Source organism: Pristis pectinata, chromosome 15 (genome assembly GCF_009764475.1).
Source record: "Pristis pectinata isolate sPriPec2 chromosome 15, sPriPec2.1.pri, whole genome shotgun sequence".
NCBI lineage: Eukaryota > Metazoa > Chordata > Chondrichthyes > Rhinopristiformes > Pristidae > Pristis > Pristis pectinata.
Genome location: NC_067419.1, coordinates 40,953,394 through 40,967,592, shown reverse-complemented (window position 1 = coordinate 40,967,592; position 14,199 = coordinate 40,953,394). Strand labels below are relative to the sequence as shown.

Below are 14,199 nucleotides of genomic sequence, written 5' to 3'. Positions count from 1 at the left end.
TGTGTGAACTTGGCACTTTCTCCCCGTGACTGTCGTCAGCATCGGTGGTTCAGGGGTAGAATTCTCGTCCGCCATGCGGGAGACCCGGGTTCAATTCCCGGCCAATGCAGAGGGTTCTCGCTTTTTAGAGGGCAGGCACGGTAGTGTAGCGGTTAGCGTAACGCTATTACAGCACCAGCAACCCGGATTCAATTCCGGCCACTGTCTGTAAGGAGTTTGTATGTTCTCCCCATGTGTCAGTGTGGGTTTCCTCCGGGTGCTCCGGTTTCCTCCCACATTCCAAAGACTTACAGGTTCGGAAGTTGTGGGCACGCTATGTTGGCGCCGGAAGCGTGGCAACACTTGCGGGCTGCCCCCAGAACATTCTATGCAAAAGATGCATTTCACTGTGTGTTTCGACGTACATGTGACTAATAAAGAAATCTTATCCCAAAGATGTGCTGGAAGGTTAATTTGTCCGCTGTAAATTACTCCTGGTATAAGTTGGTGATAAGAGAATTGGAAGGAGGGGCATGTGAGAGAGAGTAGCTTGCAGGTAAATAAATGGGTGAAAGGGACTGATCAGAATCAGGTTTATTATCACTGACATATGTGGTGAAATTTGTTGTTTTGTGGCAGCAGTACAGTGCAAAGACATAAAAATTACTATAAGTTACAAATAAATAGTGCAAAAGAGGAATAATGACTTAGCATTCATGGGTTCATGGATCATTCAGAAATCTGATGGTGGAGGGGAAGAAGCTCTAATGATGGGATTGCTCTAAGGGATAGCATTGATTTGAAGGCCAAATGACCCACTTCACTATCATTAGAGAATATGAAATAATATTTATTGACTAGAGAGCATGGGTTTAGAGTAAGAGATTTAAAGGGAATCTGAGCAAGATTTTTTTTCACCCAGAAAGTGGTTAGAATCTGGAACACACTCTCTGAGTAGATAGTGGAGGCATTGACTCCCACAACATTTAAGAAGTATTCAGATGTGCACTTAAGTTGCAAAGGCATAAAAACCAAGTGCTAGTAAATGGGATCAGTATAGATGGGTGCTTGATGGTCAGCCTAAACATGGTGGGTCTTAAGGGCTGTTTCTGTGCTGTATATGACTCAAACTCTAATGTTTGATATCAATCTACACCAGGAGATGTGAGGGCAAACTACTGGAAGTAAGGTGAAGGAGGCATGTATTGGGGGAGGAGGAGGTCTTGAAGGAAAAAGAAAAATGGAGAGTTGGGGAGATGTATGTTCAGAAATCCAGAGCATGGAAATCCAGAGCATGGAAATCCAGAGCATGGAATTCCAGTAGCAACAATTTTTTAATATCTTTTTAATTAACAATTTTCTCCTCGACTTTCTTGACCCTGTTGCATGCAACTACAGTGCCAATTTGAGCCTTATTCAAGTGGCCGTTATCTACGAGTCTTTTAAATGTGAAAACGGGCCTTGCTGTCTTGTGGAGTTTGTGTTCAAATCTGCCTCCAAGGTTCATCCAGGGATCTCTGGATAATGACTGGGAGCAGAAATCCTGACCAACTTCCCTCACTGTCCCAGCTGAGATCGGCTAACTACCACACAGTTCAGGGTTTGAGCCTTGCTCCCACTCCGACTGAACATAAAAATCTATGCTTACCATCCAGTGCAATGCTGAGATAGTGCTGCATCATTGGAGCTATAAACAGATGAATTGATTAGATCCAGATTATGCAATATTGGCCTGGAGGTTCCTTCTTGACTGCAACATGGAAGTTGGAATTCAATGCACCCAACACTGAGCTTATTCTGCTGGTGTACCACTTTCCCCGAGTTCCTTTCCAATCTCATTAGAAGATACTGGTGATTGATAAGCATGTAGTTGGAGTCCAAGACCATCACTGGACCTGCTACTCAATGTATTTCAAGTGTGAACACTTAGGTTTCAACTACGTCATACGTCAGGCGCAGAATGTTTAAGAACCAGCAATCAGGGAACCTTCCAGAAAACGCTGGAGATACTCGACAGGATGGGCTGTCTCTGTGAGAAGGGAAACAGAGTTAATATTTTGGGTTGGTAACCTTTCTACAAATTCTGAAGAAAGGCAAATTGGCCTGAAACGTTAACTCTGCTTCTCTCCTCACAACCAGAGGGTACTTGTGTTTGAAAGTTGTGAGGGGTGGGTATAGTTAGTTCTCTGAGTGGACATTCATTTGTAAACAGCCATCAAATGTGAAACAAGTGAATGTTGTAGCTCCACACCTCAACTTACTTTGCCCAATCTTCAGCAATATACATCTGCCCAAGTAGCAAAGTGATGGAAACCCCAGCCCATTATAGATACCATTTTGAATGTGTATGCATATTAAATGTTAAGTGGCTACAATTTTTCATCTCTGTTGAACACCACATGCATTGCTATCTTTTACTTCCCTATTCCTGCAGGAATGTGTCTTCAATTTGATTTTTATTGGTTAGTTATTAAATCAATAAAATGTTACGTTATGAATATTTTATTGTGTTTTGCTTCTTTGCTGGAGGATGCATTGATAGCATTCTAATTCCTCTTTTCCCCACTTGCTGCGTGCTATCTCATCAATTATTCTGTTAAAGAATACCATTGGCCACATCTTTGTTTTCTTTAGTTACACTCTTCATTGGATAAAAGGTTTTTCGGCAGCCCTGCTAACCTCCTTGCCCTCAGTACAGAAGGAAATCAGATGCTCCAGTTATCATGGCTTGCTCCAGGTATCTGGTACCTGCTATCGACCTACAAGGTACTGCTTTCTCCCGGGTGTATCATGTCAAAGGGCCTTCAGTAGACCTACTGGAGCCAGACAGTAAGGAAAGAAGCATTTACTTTAAATGAGTTCACATGATTTGGGTGCTGCTGCCAAGGCCAACTTTAAATGACCATTTGTGGCTTGCATTCATTTCACGGGAGAGGTTAGGCATCACGTTGTGTGTATCTGAGATTGGATAAACCCCAGGTAGTGTGAGAATGGCTGCTTCCATAGAGTCATACAGCAAGGAAACAGGCCTTTCGGCCCAACTGGTCCATGCCGACCAAGATTCCCATCTAAGCTAGTTCCATTTGCTCGTGTTTGGCCCATATCTTTGTCTTTGCACCATGCTGCTGTTGCAAAACAACAAATTTCATGTCATAAGACAGTGATAAATCTGATTTTGATTCTATCCCTCTGAACCTTTCCTATCCATGTACCTGTCCAAGTGTCTTTTCAATGTTGTTGATGTACCCCTCTCAACCACTTCCTCTGGCAGCTCATTCCGTATACCGACCACCTTCTGGATGAATAAGTTGCCCGTCAGATTCCTATTAAATCTCTCTCCTCTCACCTTAAACCTGTGCCCTCTAGTTCTTGATTTCTCCCTACCCTTGGAAAAAGACTGAATGCATTCACTCTATCTATGCCCCTCATGATTTCATTTTATTTTTTTAAAAGACAAGAAGGAACCAGATGGATTATTGTAACAAATGCTGATTTATGGCTATGTAGATTAAACTAGATCTTAATTCTAGAATGTATTTAAATTCCCAATCCGCCAAGGTGGGAGTTGAACTTGTATCTCTGGATCATCAGTCCAGGTTTTAGGATTGCTGGTCCAGTAATTTGAGGCATGTTTTTAAAAAAGAGACTTGTTGCTAAGGTGCTTGTGCCATTTGAAGCCCACAAGCTGTTATTACTGTGGATTTTAAAACAGCCGAAACTCTGTTACAACAGTAACTACATTACAAGGTGGATTGCTGTTACTAGGTCCTTCATATCAATTGAGGCTTTCTTTTCTATTTCACAATTTTAATTGTGACTCGTAGAGGGAATTCAATCAGCCATTAAAGTTCCTCTTTGATCTCTCTGGCTGCAGCCCCCGACTGTTTCAATGAGTATTGGCCAAGATTCGAGAAGCGTACAAGTGTGCTAAGCAAGTGTCAAGTTATAGTTTCGGGTCACTTCCACATCCTCTTATTGTTGTTGTGGATGCTGGTTATACCCATGTTTATTTTTGTTCCATTACCATTTACTTTTGCCTTGCAACGTCATTGCTTCTTTCACTCTTTTTTAACCTGTGTCGGCCATGACTCCGTGGGTAAGATAAGATCTCTTTATTAGCCACATGTACATAGAAACACACAGTGAAATGCGTCTTTTGCGTAGAGTGTTCTGGGGGCAGCCCGCAAGTGTCACCACGCTTCTGGCGCCAACACAGCACGCCCATGACTTCCTAACCTGTACATCTTTGGAATGTGGGAGGAAACCGGAGCACCCAGAGGAAACCCACGCAGACATGAGGAGAACGTACAAACTCCTCACAGACAGCGGCCAGAATTGAACCCGGGTCACTGGCGCTGCAATAGCGTTACGCTAACCGCTACACTACCGTGCCCGCCAGGACTCATCTCAGGGTTGTGTAATTGTGGGTTCACATCCCAGCCCAGAGAACTGAGCACAAAAATCTAGTGCAGTGCTGAGGGAGAAATACTTTGTGGGAGGTACTGTCCTTTGGCAGAAACAATAAACAGAGGCCTCCTATGTCCTGTCAGATGACTCTGAAAGATTACTGTCATTAGGACATGGAACATCACAGGAGTAGGCCTTTGAGCCCACAATGTCTATGCCAACCATGATGCCAACTTAAAATAAACCTATCTATCTGCACATGATCCATTACCCTCCACTCCCTGCAATACACAAAAAGTGCTGGAGGAACTCAGCAGGTCAGGCAGCATCCATGGAGGGTAAAAAAAAACAGTCAGTGTTTCGGGCCGAGACCCTTCCTGGCCTGAAACGTCGACTGTTTATTTCCCTCCATGGATGCTGCCTGACCTGCTGAGTTCCTCCAGAACTTTTTGTGCATTGCTCCAGATTCCAGCATCTGCAGAATGCTGTGCGTCTCTCCATTCTCTGCATGCTCATGGGCCTGTCTGAATGCCTCTTAATTGCCACTATTGTGTCTGCTTCCACCACCACTCCTGGCAGTGCATTTCCAGACACCTTTTGTATATTTAAAAAAAAACACAACTTACCCTGCACATCTCCTTTAAAATTTTCCCCTCTTACCTTTTAAAGTATGTCCTCCAGTATTTGACATTTCTACCCTGGGGAAAAAGACTATCTACCCTATCTATGCCTCTCGTAGATCTGAAAGAAGCTCATAAAACTCTCCTCAGCCCCCGACGCTTCAGAGAAAACAGTCCATCATTTTGAAGGGCAGGGATGTTCTGTCCAAAGTCTTGACCAGCTTTTGTCCTCCAATCAACATATTTTTAAAAAGAATAGAGTTAATACTTTTATTTTCACTCTGCTATTTAAGGAAGTTTGCTTTGCGCGAATAGGCTGTCATATTTTACATTACAGCATTGACTGCACTTCCAAAGTACTTCATTAATAGGAAAGCATTGTGAAATGGAAGCCGCTAAGTAGATCTAAGTCCTTTAGTCAGGTTTCTGCTCTATTATAGGAATAATGTTTTATGCATCAGATGCTTGGTACAGTAGCCTGTGCGTTGAGTATTGCATTCCTTCTCTGTCCATAAGGCCATGTGGTCAAATCACCCAAGATGGTCTTTGCTGATAGGTTGTAGAATCAAATGGCATAAAACAGTTCCTTCATGTCTAGGCCAACCAGCTGTAGAGATTGCTTTTCTCCGATGGAACATGGAACTGTACAGCACAGGAACAGGTCATTCAGCCCACGATGTTCAGCTGAAGTAATTAAAGTCAAAGTCAAGTTTATTGTCATGTGCACAAGTACATGTATGCACAGGTGCAATGAAAAACTTACTTGCAGCAGCATCACAGGCACATAGCATCAGATAAGCAGCACTCACAAGAAACACATTAATTAAACGTAAATTATAAACAATTTTTACAAGAAAACACATTTAGAACAAAAAAAAACAAAGTCCATTTAAGTACAATGTGGGATTAGTGTTGCTAAACTGTGGTGATTAGGATTTTGCCAGTTGGTTCAAAAACCAAATGGTTGAAGGGAAGTAGTTGTTCTTGAACCTGGTGCTGTAATTAAATACCCAACTAAAAGTAGCAGTTAGCATAACGCTTTACAGTGCCAGTGACGCGGGTTCAATTCCGGCCATTGTCTGTAAGGAGTTTGTACGTTCTCCCCGTGTCTGCGTGGGTTTCCTCTGGGTACATCGGTTTCCTCCCACATTCCAAAGCCGTACGGGTTAGGAAGTTGTGGGCATGCTGTGTTGGCGCCGAAAGTGTGGCGGCACTTAAGGGCTACCCCCAGAATACTCTATGCAAAAGGTGCATTTCACTGTGTGTTTCGATGTACATGTGACTAATAAAGAAATCTAATCCCTTCTGCCTACACAATCTCCATATCCCTCCATTCTCTGCACATTCATGTGCCTATCTAAGAGCCTCTTAAACCTCTCTGTTGTATCTGCCTCCACTACCACCCCTGGCAGCGCATTTCAGGCACCCACCACTCTCTGTTTTTAAAAAAATCTTGCCTCACATATTTCCTTTGAACTTGCCCCCTCTCGCCTTAAATGCACGCCCTTCAGTATTAGACATTTCGACCCTGGGAAAAAGATACCGGCTGTCTATGCCTCTTATAAACTTCTATCAGGTCTCCCCTCAGCCTCTGCCGCTCCAGAGAAAATAACCCAAGTTTGTCTAACCTCTCCCCATAGCACATGCCCACTAATCCAGGAAACATCCTGGTTAACTTGTACGATACTCCTATAATTTCCACCAGTCCCGCTTCCCCCTTTTATTTCCTCAAAAGCTATTCTCTCTCGCATGCTCTTCAACTTTACCTGATTGTCTTTCTACCCACCCACGCGTGGGCCAATTAAACTGCTAGCATGTCTTTAGGACGTGGGAGGAAGCTGCAATATCCAGGGGAAACCCACACAATTAAACTGGAATGTTGAAACTCCAGACAACAGCACCTGAGGCCAGGATCAAACCTGGGTAACTGGAAGACTGCAGTCCCATCTAACTGATGACTCATACCTTACTCTTCTTGAGTCAAATTTGGATAGCACAAGGGCTAATTTTCTGATTATTCCCCTACACTGGGCACTCTGATTCAGCAAGCACTGTGAGCATCATTTAGTTACTGCAGCCTGCCCATGGGGGTTCAAGCAAGACCTAAACCCAGTTGCTTTGGGGCTTCCTCTTTGATGGGTTTGGGGCAGTTGCACAGCTGCTCTGCCAGTCTTGCCCTTGTAGGCTGAAGAAAAGAATGTTCCTGTAATAGCACTATATAGTGTATCGAGATAAGGGGTAAAAGTACCACTCATGATAAGTGGACCTCTGTGTACCAGAGGATGTTGAGAGCTATAGGACCATTATGCAAGCTCTGCACTCCTAATACTCCACACCCTCTCCCACCGCATTGCTATTGTTTCCTCCAATAATTTGGATGAAAATGTACGTAAAGTAATAAATATGTAAATTGCTGTCAAAACCCAACATCGTGGCCCTTGCACTTTATTTGTATTCCTGCACCACCCTTTTCTCTGTGGCTACAACACCATAGTTGACATTCTGGTTTCTTTTTACCACCTTGGTGTACTTATGCATGGCATGATCTGTATGGATGGCGTGCAAAACAAAAGCTTTTCACTGTATAAGGTATTTATTTATTAGTCATATGTACGTCGTAACACACAGTGAAATATGTCTTTTTGTGTTGCTGAGAATGTTCTGGGGGGCAGCCTGCAAGTGTCGCCACGCTTCCGGCGCCAACATAGCGTGCCCACACCTTCCTAACCCGTACGTCTTTGTAGTGTGGGAAGAAACCGGAGCACCCGGAGGAAACCCACGCAGACACGGGGAGAACGTACAAACTCCTTACAGACAGTGGCCGGAATTGAACCCAGGTCGCTGGTGCTATAATGGCATTATGCTAACCACTATGCTACCGTGCTGCCCCATCACGGTAATAATAAACCAATACCAATACTAGCTAAAATTTCCATATTTACAAATTCAGTTTATCTATTGGCTTTCACTGGGAATGATAAGGCTATGGAACATCAGTAGTAGATGGTAACATCTCATTTTAAGGTGTGTCTTCCTTTATTACATCAGTGTGAGTAGGAGAAGAAACTTCGGGTTCCAACAGATACTGATCTGGTTGAGCAGTTGTCATATGATGTCTTAAGTGGATTTGATAATGCTTCATCATCCAGATCTAGCAAAACTGGTACAATACAATCAGTGATGCATACCAATAACCAGATCCCTCTTGTATTGTCCCCTACAAACACAGGGTTATCTACTGCAAAGTGTTGATCGTGAACTCTGTCTTTACATTGTTCTTTTTTTTGCTTCACTTGTTTAGAGCACACAGTGACATTAAGTTCTGGCTTCACCAAATCCAAGTATACTCTGCCTGTCAGTATGCCAGCAGATGTCTGTACTGTAGGTGTGTGTGTGTTTGTATTCTGATAGTGTAGCAATAAAAGTGAAAATGGGGCAAAAGTTGCCCCTCTCATCAGCTTTTTTACTTCATCTTTTTTTGTCTGAACTGCTATTTTTTTTGATAAAATATTTGAGGCTGTGTGATGTGGAGTCTTGCACACAAGCTCGACTCCATTTCCCAGGAACTTGGAGAACTCACCACTTAAAGATATTGCTTCTATTGTCCTTTTACCATGTGTAAGGCCTGGATCGAGTGGACGTCGAGAGGATGTTTCCGTTTGTAGGAAAGTCTTGGACCCGAGGGCACAGCCTCAAAATAAAGGGACGTCCCTTTAAAACTGAGATGAGGAGGAATTTCTTCAGCCAGAGGGTGGTGAATCTGTGGAATTCGTTGCCACAGAGGGCTGTGGAGGCCACGTCACTGGGTGTATTTAAGGCAGAGATTGATAGGTTCTTCATTGGTAAGGAGGTTAAGGCGTACGGGCAGAAGGTGGGAAAATGGGGTTTAAAAAAAAACCCAGCCATAATTGAATGATGGAGCAGAGCTGATGGGCCAAATGGCCTAATTCTACTACTACATTTTATGGTGATGGAGATCATTCTCAATTTTGAAGTTGTTTCTCAAGGTTTAGAACTACCAGTAGAAACTGCTTCTGAGCACTTCTTGAATGTGCATCCACCAGGATCATTTTTCCCACAAATGGAGTTGGAAAATCTGCACATATTCTCAACCTTTGTTTGGAGTTACTGGCAGATTCATGTGGTGTTCTTGATGTCATGCGCATTGCTTCGCAGTATCCTGCAACTGCTTTCTGTCCCAGCCCACCAGGTAAAAATGCTTGGCATGAATTACGTCCGAGTATCATTCAAGCAACCGCTTCAGAATCGCTGGTCTTCCTTATTATGAAACAACAATGTTAGATCCCTGAAGAGCCACACCATTCTATATGCTTAGCTTGTATCTTTTTCTGTGATGTGGTAATAGTAAGTCATCTGCACATTTTCCTTGTCATCTATGCTGGCGAGACAGAGGTCACTCCATATCATGGTGGCATGCTATTTGATGTGACTGGATTGCCACGATCTTCAGCAATGACACACTCTCACCCAGTAAGCATGGAGGTAACACCAACCAACAGTCAACAGAGCACAGACATATTCTGACTGTACTGTCCACTAGAACACAGGCGAAACCAGGGAACATTAGTGCCATCTCTGTGCTCTGGATGACATTGCGTCATGATTCAGCAACTGGTGCAGATGCCTTGACTCTTGGCTTAAAGATGACAAGAAAGATCTGTAGTAGTGTTAAGACTTTCAAGTAGGTTTTCAACTCCGTCATATTGGCCACACACCATCTAGATTGCCTGTAAGACCCGAAAGATCCTGAATTGTATTATCCAGTTGACCTCTGGGAAATGCTTGGAGCTGAATCTATTTCAAATGGAAAACTTGTTAGACTGGAACAATCCAAGGTGAATATTTATTGGTGATTACTCCTTTGAAGCTTTGCCTCACTTGATCTGTTAGTAATCAGAATCAGGTTTATTGTCACTGTCACATGTTGTGAAATTTGTTGTTTTGTGGCAGTGGTACAGTGCAAGACGTGAAAATTACTGTATTGGTATTGGTTTATTGTTGTCACTTGTACCGAGGTACAGTGAAAAACTTGTCTTGCATACCGATCATACAGGTCAATTCATTACACAGTGCAGTTACATTGAGTCAGTACAGAGTGCATTGATAAGTTACAAAAATAAACAAATAGTTCAAAAGAGGAATAATGAGGTAGTGTAGTGGTGGTGCCATATCAGGGGTTCTGAAGGTCTGTTCTCCTCCTAGCTGAACAAACAAACCATCATTAGATAAGTGATGTCTGTCTACTTTTATTTCTCTATTGACCATCAGCTCCACACCTTCTAATGGTGCCTCCCATTCTCACTTCAGGAACGAATGGAATGACCCAATCAGAAAACTAAACTGGTTCAATGCTACTTGCTTCCTGTGGCCTCTTCAGCTCTTCCCCAACCCGTTCCTTAAATCCTGTAGGGGAGAACCAAGGTGTAGCTTCCTCCTTCAATTGAATCTTGGCTTCTGTATCATAAATGCTATTAAATTCATCATGAAACGCCTCTGGGTACTTGATAAGTACAACTGAAACAGAGAATTTCTTCATGCTCTTATCTCTCCCCAATTTAGCTTCACCTTTTGATATCCACTTTTGGCCTATCAAGTTTGCCCTTTGCTCTGGGGCCAATCAGAAAATGGAGCTTTTCTTCACATTCACCATATTTCAGTCTAACTTCATATGTCCATATATCATCCTTTCCCCACTGTGGGTACTTAAGAAGGCGAGTGACTCAATGAGCTTCACTCTGCCACAGTGGACTGAGCCCTTAACTGCATCTCATCTTTCTCCTGTCTTCTGCTCTCACCCCCTGTCCTCCTGGACAGACCAAGAATAGAGTTCCTACATCCTTACCTTCCACCCCACCAGCTTCTGCATTCAATGGATGATCTTTGTGGCTTTCCGCCAGCTCCAACAAGATTCCACCACCAGACACGTATTCTATTCCTCCCCTTCCCGCCTGTCGACAGGGTCACTTCCTTCGCAACGCCCTGGTCCACTCTTCTTTCCCTGCGTTCCACTCCGTGTATTATGGCATCTTCCCAAGCAACTGCAAGAGGTGCAACGCCTGTCCTTTTACCTCATCCCTTCCCGCCATCTTGGGGCCCAAACAGGCCTTCCAGGTGAAGCAGTGATTCACTTGCACTTCTTCCAGTCTGGTGTACTGCATTTGGTGTGTGCCCACTGGACTAACGGAACACAGATTGGGTGATCGCTTGGCAGAGGACAGTCTTCCAATCACTAGGAATGACCTCGAGTTTCCGGTTATCTCCCACTTTCTCACTCCCACCCCGACCTATCTCCCTGTGGCCTCCATGGCAAGTGAGAAGATGAGGTGTGGTTTCTCTGTCTAGGACAGGTTACAGCTTGCAGGACTCAATACTGAGTTCTCCGACTTGTAGATAACTCGTTCTTTCTTTCTCTCTGTGACATTTTGGTTTAGTGTTTCTTTTTTTGAATATATAACTTGACTTATTGGGCAAGTCCCAGAGCCTCGCCACCTTTCAACTCATTACTCAGATAAAGAAGCTTGTTCTCATTTTAACAACTTGGTCCCACCCTTTCACAGATATTCCCTTTGTTCTACCCATGCCCCTTCTCCACATCGTCTGCTACCTAAAACTAACTTGCTTTCTCTCTTTCTCAGTTCTGATGAGGGACCCAGACCTGAGACTTGAACTGTTTCTCTTCCTACAGATGCTGACTGACCTCCCGAGTGTTTCCTGCGTTTTCTATTTTTACTTCAGGTATTGTTTGGTCAGCAATTGAGGCTTCATCTCAAGTCAAGTCAATGTCATATGCACGAGTATGGTGAGGTACAGTACAATGAAAAACTTGCTTGCAACAGCATCACGGGCATGAAGGTACAGATAACACATGGATTATAAATTATACAAGACAGTGAAGAAAGGGAGAGAAAAAACTGTGCAAAAGCAAGACCTGAGTGCAAAAACAAAGACAATCAGAGACAAGTCCCTACCTGGCAATAATCAGACATCATTGATGAATGATAGAAAAATAGGGGGCTATGTAGGAGGGAAGGGTTAGGTAGATTTTAGAGCAGGATAAAATGTCGGCACAACATTGTGGGCCGAAGGGCCTGTACTGTGCTGTAGTGTTCTATATGTTATGTAGTGCAAGAGGTGGTTCGTAGTGTTCCATTGCTGAGGTAGGGTTAGGGTTGTGCAGATCGGTTCAAGAACTTGATGGTTGTAGGAAAGTAGCTGTTCCTGAACCTGGTGGTGTGGGACTTCAGGCCTCCTGCCTGATGGTAGCACAAGAACTAATAGGGCACTTTACATGCTCCCAGGACCTCTCAAAACACTATAAATGACAGCAGTGTCTCAGTGGTTCTCTCACCTTGAGTGGGATGTTGTGGAATTAAGTTTCATTCCAGAGATTCGAATGCACCAAAATCCAGACTCATCCAGTAGAGGACAGAGGGAGTACTGTCTTTCAGATGAGGTGTGACCCCATATCTCTCTCTCATGGGTAAATAGAAACAGTCCCACGGTGCAACTGAAGAGAAGAACAGGGGAAATGTGCTTCTTATTCTGGTCAGTGTTAATCTGTTAATCAAATTCATTTCTTTTCCATAAGATAGATTGTCACATTGCTAGTTGTGGAAGTTTTCTGTGAATAGACTCTCTGCTATGTTTCCTACATGACACAGTGACCACACTTGATTTTCTTTGGTTGCAACATGTGTAATATAAATATAAATTTTTTTTATTTCATTCATGCAGTGAAGTTCCTCTTAACTGCAGTCACTGTCAGGAACTTTCATTGCTCATGAGGTACAACTTTGGCCCCTACTCCTGGCCAATTGACACACATTTTTCACATTTTGTTAACACAACCACAGACATCATGCCTGTTTTAACCAGAGCACCAAAGATTGATTTATTTTCAGTTATTTCTTGATGTCGAAATGAGTGTTTATGATATCATTTTGTGGCAACAAGAATAATAGTGAGGTGAACAAGTACAGCGTCGATAAGCCAGGAATAATGACTAAATTCGGTGGATTTAAAACAACAGGGTAGTCATGACTCTGTGAAATCAATCTGTAGCTTCAGTCAGTTCACTGCAGGGCTGCTATAGTTTGGGGTCCTTTTACAGATGCTGTGATTTAGAAGGCTGAAAGAAAATTAAATTGTAAAGATAAGATACTCATCTATTTTGCACAGGTTATTCATTTCCTCAATTTCAGTGTCTCTGACATTTACTGTGTTCTTAACTACCTTATGATTTGGATCTGATACAAGGTTTGGGCTAAATTAAAACATCATCGGATTCTCAAGATCATGCAGTCACTCATCACTGAAGGAGGATGTTCAGTTGATATTGTGCCTGTTGTTTAGAAATAGCTCTTCATTTTACAGAGAATATTACAGCACAGAACAGGCCCTGCATTCTGACTGCCATGAAAAAAAGAGTTGAGAGGTTTAAGTTCTTGCTCTGACAACTAGGAATTTCAAAAACTCCTGACCTGGCGTCCTGTTGCAACATTTTTCACAGTAGGCGATTGTTTGTTTTATCCACATGCTGTTCTGACCCTCCTCCTCCTCCGTCGCACTGACCTTGTTAATCTGGTTGTTTGTAACTCTATGTCAGGAAGGAGTTTACTAGAAGTGTTTGAGTATTATTTGGGAAGAGGAGCTCAACTTTATCGTTTACAATTGGCAATCAAAGGAAAGGCATAATGTGCAGATTACCTCTCAGTTGTGCAGTGGAATTCTTTTTCTCTGAACTTTATTCAAAGCCCCTTGTCTCCAAAATGAATATTAATGCATCTTTAACATACAAAATAGTCGAAATAATGCAGAATTACGGTAAATACAGATTACTCGTATGGTGACTTCATCCTGTACTGTAGATAAACATGAGGGAAGGTAGAGTATGTGAGCATTCACTAAACTGGTCTGTAAGCAACTGCTGTGAAGTATGGGATAGGTTATTTAACCCCTGATGATTTGTCTGTGGGAGGTGCTTGGCTTCTGAGGATGAAACATTCAAACAATGGGAGTTTGCAAATACAAATATATTTCTTTATTAGTCACATGTACATCGAAACACACAGCGAAATGCACCTTTTGCATAGAGTGGTCTGGGGACAGCCCGCAAGTGTCGCCACGCTTCCGGCGCCAACATAGCATGCCCACAACTTCCTAACCCGTACGT

At 43.0% G+C, this 14,199-nt stretch overlaps 1 protein-coding gene and 1 non-coding gene across 2 annotated transcripts in view; both read left to right on the top strand.

The window, feature by feature from the left end:
• ppm1h (protein phosphatase, Mg2+/Mn2+ dependent, 1H) overlaps positions 1 to 14,199 on the top strand; it is a 135,972-nt gene that overhangs the window by 16,686 nt on the left and 105,087 nt on the right. The gene's annotated exons all lie outside the window — the stretch shown is intronic.
• trnag-gcc (transfer RNA glycine (anticodon GCC)) lies at positions 39 to 109 on the top strand. The gene has a single exon. It is a non-coding gene; the product is annotated as a tRNA-Gly (tRNA).